Below are 7,268 nucleotides of genomic sequence, written 5' to 3' on the forward strand. Positions count from 1 at the left end.
GGCCACCAGATGTTGTTGGATCACAACTCCCATCAGCCTCAGCCAGCATTGCCAACGGTCAGGAAAGATGGGAATTGTGGTCCAACAACATCTGGTGGCCCACTAGTTGAGAAAGGCTGCCTTAGGGCCATCTCAACACTAAATTCTGACAGAAAGAATAGGAGAGAGGGAAAAGAGGCACTTCACCTGGTCTGGAAACTGGTGGTGGTGGGGTTAATCTTGACTACAAGCTCATTGCCATCAGCTGAAAAAAAATCTACTTAGAGATATGCAATTGACATTACAAGAAACGGCTCTGCTTGTTGTAGAGGTGTTGCTTTTAGCAGACTTTGTAGTGCAGGGAGCAGGAAGGTCCTTGGCTGGGGTTCTGCCAGCATTCTGCAAGCACCCGTTCCCTGTTCTGTAACATTTTGTTTGTGGCAGAGAACAGAATGTTCTCTGTCCAAATATTACGCCACTGTGCTGAGTCAGGGGAGGGCTGGCTGAGAGGGAAAACAACTGTGCCAGATCTTAATCCCTAAATTGGAAAGGGAAAGGAATCCCAAACTGGGAAAGGATTTTCTTTCCCCGAACGATCAGAAGACATACTGCAACCAGAGTGATTTAAATAGCCTAAGCTGGAAGATTTTTAGGTAAAGACCTAAAATAAATGTGATTATGCACATCCAGTAGTTGATACTTTGATTTCATTTCATTTTGGTGCTTTAGTTTCTTTCAAAAAGAACAATCCTAATAATAACATACCAAAGCAAATACAATAATATCAAATGTGTAAAATGGCCCAACAATTTTTTTAAAAAGCTATAATAACCTATCAATAACATTTTATTTCGATAGCTAAGGGGAGCAGGGTTCAATGAATTTAAGTTTAGGTAATAGCAAATAAATAAATAGATAACAGCAAAATGTTGCTTGCTTTCATTTATATATTGAGACAGTGTGGTGAGGTGGTTAGAATGTTGCATTAAGACCTGGGAGGCCAGGGTTCGAATCCCTACTCAGCCATGAAGCTCACTGGGTGCCCTTGGGCCAGTCACTGCCTCTGAGCCTAACCTACCTCACAGGGTTGTTGTAGGATAAAATGAAGAGAGAGAAGAACCATGTATGCCACATTGAGCTCCTTGGAGAAAAGCTGGGATATTAATGCAATAAATAAATAAGACCTAAAATAAATAAACAAACAATAAATAAATGTTGTTTTTAAATGAGATAGATCTAATAGCTGTTTAAAATAATTTTTGTACTTTTATTAATATTAATTTGTAATGCTATTAAAATGTGTCTCATTATACTAACCATTTAAAAGATGTAAGTCTAGGAGTTAATAATGCCTCAAACGAGATGGCCCAAGAAATGTTTGTACAGTATGCTTGGGGAGAGGAAATTCAAATTCTGATGTAAATATAAGAACGAATATAAAACATAAGAACAACTAAATTATTGCCATTTTCCTGCCGACTCCAAAATCTGCCATCAGAGATGGACCACCTCACATGGGCTAATGGTAGGGCTGGCTCTATGTCTAAAATAATTTTGAAATACATTAGGGCCAGAGTACAATGCCATCAGTTTATTTGTCCGGCGGTTTTGCATCTGGCTTCTGTTTTTGCCTTGATGCATTCTTCCCAATTTGCTTAGAGCTGAATTGGTCTGTTTTCCTCTGCTACACATGCAGTAGAATGAATCCAGAGGTGGTAGAGAGGAGAGTGGAGTATACCACTTCTGACTGAGTGAAGGGGGAAAGTACCATTTTTGAGCATTCCCTCCTTTAAAAACTCCCTGCAAATTAAAAAAAAGCACACCCTAGTAAACCAGAGAGAAAAGGTCTAGCCCAGACTGCTATTTCTAGCTACAAACAAAAATGAAACACAAAACAACTGTTTCATACTGGAGTGGCTAACATGGATCACTCCAGATGTTGTGAACTACAGCTCCCAGCAGTTCCATCCAGCATGGACAATGGTCAAGGATGACGTGAGCTGTAGTCCAACAACATCTGGAGAGTGCCATGCTGGCCTCCACTGGTTTAACATCACATGCAGTTCAGCCCTGAGAGAAAGAGCCCAAACCTGCTTTTTGAAATGGCTCCTTTGCACACATAATGGCTGAGGCCTGTGGACAAACAGACCTGTTCAAGCCTTCTCCAATTGCTATCCCAGTGAAAGTAAAATTGCTTCATTCCCTTCATTTCAGTGCCAGTATTCATTTGACCCCCTGTGTGACAACTTCACATCTTATCTATTTAGGTCAGTCTAACAATATATTTTTTTCAATACTGGATATTTCAGGAAAGGGGGATGGTGATTTGCCTATCTCCATTTCACTTGATTCTGCCAACCCTGAGGTCATTCCTCTGCACAGACAGATTCCATGGGAAACGCTACGATGCAAATTTAGAAGCATAAGAACACATTCCAGCTTTGGAAATGGTTTTGGTTAACCTGAATAATATTTTGAGATGTGTGCTCTGACTGACTGAATAATAGCCAATTCCTCAAGGAGGGAATGAAAATTCTCTGCACAACAAAGTCATAGTGATGTCTCACTGTTTTTACAAGCAAAGTTATCAATCATTTTTACAATGCAATTTTACAGGAGGTTTGGGTAAGGATCAAGTCCCAGAAACTCTACTGGTGCCACCCCATGTGCAATGATTCTACTATCTTAATTATTAATCTTTCAGATCCTTTATGGCAACTGGTTAGGTTGTAAACACTTCACCTAAACACAGATTTAGCGGGATTAGATTTTTTTCTGCCAACACATCTGTCATTAGCAACTGGAAAGATAAAAAAGATTTAGCCATTTGGAGAGTCTGCATCATACGATGTTGCTCATTAAACAGTCAAAAGTGACAGGCCAGGTGGCTAAAATTTGCAAAACAGGATGTTCACTGTTTCAGGGTAGCCGCAATGCCATCCACTGGGAGAAGTGGCAATCTCTCGGCTCAGCCGGTTGTCATGTGAGGTAATCAGTTCTTGCAGAGTCTTATTGTAGCAGCACAGTCAAGATGGATCTGGCCTTTCCAATCCCAACAGCCTTGTGGTATAAGCTAGGGGTGGACAAATCTCTCAATTTTGGTTTCTCTCAGTTTCTAATTTTTCAGTTCTCCACATTTCCACAATGGTTTGTGATTTTTTTTTTTTAAAAAAATCCAAATAAAAATTCATCAGCATTTTAGAGTGAATTTCTCCTAATAAAATATATATTTGCATGCAATTTTTTGTACATATTTGACAATTTTCTTCTAACATAATGCATTTTTGTATGTTATTTTCAGCAATATATCCATTGTATGAACACTTTACCCTGGTATATGCATGCTTGTATTTGTACACACTAATTGGCTGTGCATTGCAAAATTCAGAGAAGTGCAAATTTCAAAGGATGGCTGTGTTTTGGTTCACATATAGTTTCAAGAATTGTGAATTTGGTACGGTTGCCAAATTCTGAATCCTCCATCCCTGCTGGCCACATGCATTTAATGGCTTTTCCCATCACCACCTGATTCTTGTTAGCTGGGGGTGCTAGGTACTGAACGCAGGCTTTCTGTGTACAAAGTATGTGGTCTGCTTGAGTGATGGCTCTTCTACCGTCATGAGACACTACAGTGCAGGTGATGTCAGCAGACAGAATGTAAATGTTGAGCATTTTACTGTACGGTTATACCTCAGTTAATGAAGTAGATGTGTTCCTGGACATTACCTCTTTAACAGAAACTTTGGTACCAGAGGTAGAATAACATGGAAAGAATAGGGATAGGTTCCTATACCACAAAAAAGAGCAGTTTCACATATTTCAGCAAACCTTTTATTCAAAACTAACAATACACATTTCTGAAATGAAACAACCATGCCAGATAAACCTTGCATGCAGACCACCTGAAGACTTCTTCCAAAAGACATCGAGGGGTGCCTGCCTGGTTTTTTTCTTTTATCATGTAGCAACAGCCAGATTTAAAGGAGGAAGTCTGAGCACAGTTCTGTTGTCCCTACACTCAAGCAGGCAGACTAGGGGCAGCCCCCACCATTACCCTGTGCTTGCTTTCTTTCTCTCTTGGCCATCCTCCCCTACACTCGAGCAGACACATCTGTAGTAAACGGTGGTTTCAGGCACCCGAAGCACTGTTTACTGCAGAGGCGCCTGTGCCAATTAGCAAATAGCGCCATTCCAGCCATGTGTGAGAGAACTGCCTGCAGCCAGTGCAAACCAGTAGACAAAGAGCCACATTCTGACAATGTCAGAGTGTGCGCCCACCCCACCCCACCCACCCAAAAAAGTCTTTGTGAAAAGAAGCTTCTTTCCTGGAGGATTTGCTAACTGAGGTATTACTGTATTCTCCATTAGAAAAACCTTGGGCATGTCTCTACCACCTAGTTATGGCCCCTACCAGAACAACAACAACTGGTTGTATTCAATGGTCTTCTACTCAGAGTAGACCCATTAAAGTTAATGAAACTGGATAACTTCAGTTCATTCATTTTAATGGCCCTACTCTCAGCAGGCCTAGCACTGGCTACAACCCATATGAAACCTACATGCCCATTAATTTCAATGGGTCTCCTTTGAATAGAACTTAGTTGGACGCAACCCCATTTATTTATAAGATTTCTTTCCCATCCTCCACCACAAGGCCCCACAGTGGGTTTCAGCAATGTCAAAATACATTAAAACTAAGCTCCCACTGGGCTCCTAGTGGGAGGAAAGGTGGGATATAAATCAAATACCTACCTGCCTGCCTACCTGCAGAAAATAAAACTAGTTAATATACATATTTAATAAATTTAATAAATTTATATGCCGCCCTTCCCATCAAGGGAGCCCATGATGGAAAACAAGCAATAAAACAAGCTGTTAGGGTGCAGGCTCTGGGCAAACAAATGAGCTTATAGAGAAATGTATTTATTTAGGTATTTCATGGGTGCCTTTTAGGGCAATCACAAAAAATTGCAACAACAATATTATCATAAACAACAGTTTTAAAAAACAAATCTGAAACAGCAGCTTAAAATAATTAAGGCCAGAATTATTTCACAAAATATCTGAATAATTAAAATAATCTGCAACAGCTTTTAAACCAGAAATAGATACATGTATTATTTATTAAATTTATTTTCATTTATTAAATTTTTATCTCTCCCTTCCTCCCAAAGGAGCCCTGGGTGGAAAACAAACATTAAAACAAGAAAAGCATGGGAAGTCTGTCTTCTTCAGCAAACACTGGAAACAATATAATGAAGGTACCAGACACACCTCTATAGAGAGGGAGGTCCACAGCTTAAGCACTGCCACAGAGAATACCAGATACCAGAATACAATACCAGAATGCACCTGGGCTGCCACTCTTGAACTTCCGAGAGTGGTGGGGCTACCAAGAGGGTCCCTTCTGCTGACCTTAACATCTGAGGGAGTCTGTAGGGAAGGGTCTTAATAGATATCTTAATAGATAAGGTTCCTGTGTAATAATATATATGAAAGTACTTTGAACACTCTAAGATGCTATATAAGTGATGAAAATAATGCTTCCACTAAATGGTTGCTTTGATAAGTAAACAATGCCCGTGGAAATAACTCTTGACCAGTACTGGCAGATGAACCTGAAGGCACTACACTGTATTGCTGGAAAACAGCCAGATTTAAAGGAGGAAGTCTGGCAAAGAACATAGGACTGTAGCCACGAGCTCTCAGAATAACGCAATGGAAACAGATAGATACATAATCAGTGACAGTCTCGTCTTCAGTAGCCTATTTAAGGTGAAGCCTTGTGCCAAGTTCATGTCAGTTCCTTGCTTCCTCTTATTTAAAATGCATTAAAGTGGAGCCCCAAGAAAGTTTTTTTAAAACAACTGTTGATAGTTGGCTAAAGTTCTGTTGTTGACTCGACTGTGGTGCTGTAACACTGAGATAAACAATCATATGTGGAAGTGACTCTGTTCAGTCTGGGAAAAGATTTTGAGTTTATCTGTGTCTCTTCAGATGGAGAGTAGAGCCATCAAAGAGAGCCCTCTATTTGAAGGCATCCTCTATTTGAAGAGCAGCCCAATCCAAGCCCAGCTTAAAGATAAGAAAACATAAGAAGGGAAAGTAGGAGTCTTGACATTGCCCATCAACAGTTATTATTGATAATTAATTTATATACCACTTAAGCCTACGGCCATGCTACCCTGAACATACCTGGTCTCGTCTGATCTCGGAAGCTAAGCAGGGTCAGGCCTGGTTAGTACTTGGATGGGAGACCACCTGGGAATACTGGCTGCCGTAGGCTTAGAGGAAAGCAATGGTAAACCACCTCTGAATACCTCTTACCATGAAAACCCTATGAATATATCCAAAAAAGATTCATAGGGTTGCCATAAGTCATAATTGACTTGAAGGCGTATAACGAATACCAATTAATTGTCAATTAATTGATGTTTCTAAGGGGTTTACAAGTATAAAGCCAATTACAGACATAAAATAAAGCATACATAGTTAAAATATACAGTAAAACAATTTCATCAAAACATTAAATATCCACAATTACAATGTATAATAAAACAAGCCCATTAAAAGAGCACAACAGTTTAAACAGCTGTTTTTGAACTAAAACCCTTAGTGCTTGGCAGACATGCAGGTGACCTGATCATTTTCTTCTCCATTATGGTGAGATGTCATTACCAGGGGTGTAGTCGTCCAGGGTCTCAGGGGGTCTTAGACCCTTTACTTTTTTGGGAGCAGGGTCTCAGCAGGGTTCCTATGACTCCAGCATCCTATGAGCCGATCAGCATGAAAGGGAAGCATGTTAGCCATGGAGAAGAGTCTTCTAATATGTCTCCTTGTCCTTTCCTGCTGATTGGAGCCAATCAGAGTGAAAGAAGGTGAGTCAACCACTCTTCTCAGGAGCCAGCACTCTTCCCTTTCATGCTGATTGGCTCCTAGGGACATCTGTTGTTGTGGGAGAAGTCATTAACAAGGATTGCATTCTCAACCCAGCAGCAAAAAAATAAAAAATAAGTAAAAATGGGGGAGGAGCCATCGCTATGGCTATCATGAAGGGACCCAGCACTTCTGAATTTGCCACTACACTACTGGTCATTACCTCTTGATTTGCATCTATACGTATAAACTGGCACATTCAAATTTTATGCAGATGTGTTTCCTTGTGTCCACCCTATGTGAAGTTGCTATCCTATGACAAGCTGTCCCAGATGCTGCCTCTGAAGAAGGTTTCCCCCACTTTGAGGACTGATGATGATGAGGAACTGCTTGAACCCAGTTTTCAGAGCATG

At 40.4% G+C, this 7,268-nt stretch overlaps 1 non-coding gene across 1 annotated transcript; it reads left to right on the top strand.

Annotated features, from left to right (window-relative positions):
- The first annotated feature begins 6,146 nt into the window (after positions 1 to 6,146).
- LOC133369452 (5S ribosomal RNA) lies at positions 6,147 to 6,265 on the top strand. The gene has a single exon (XR_009758889.1). It is a non-coding gene; the product is annotated as a 5S ribosomal RNA (ribosomal RNA).
- The last annotated feature ends 1,003 nt before the right edge of the window (positions 6,266 to 7,268 follow it).

Source organism: Rhineura floridana, chromosome 13 (genome assembly GCF_030035675.1).
Source record: "Rhineura floridana isolate rRhiFlo1 chromosome 13, rRhiFlo1.hap2, whole genome shotgun sequence".
NCBI classification, from domain to species: Eukaryota; Metazoa; Chordata; class Lepidosauria; order Squamata; family Rhineuridae; genus Rhineura; species Rhineura floridana.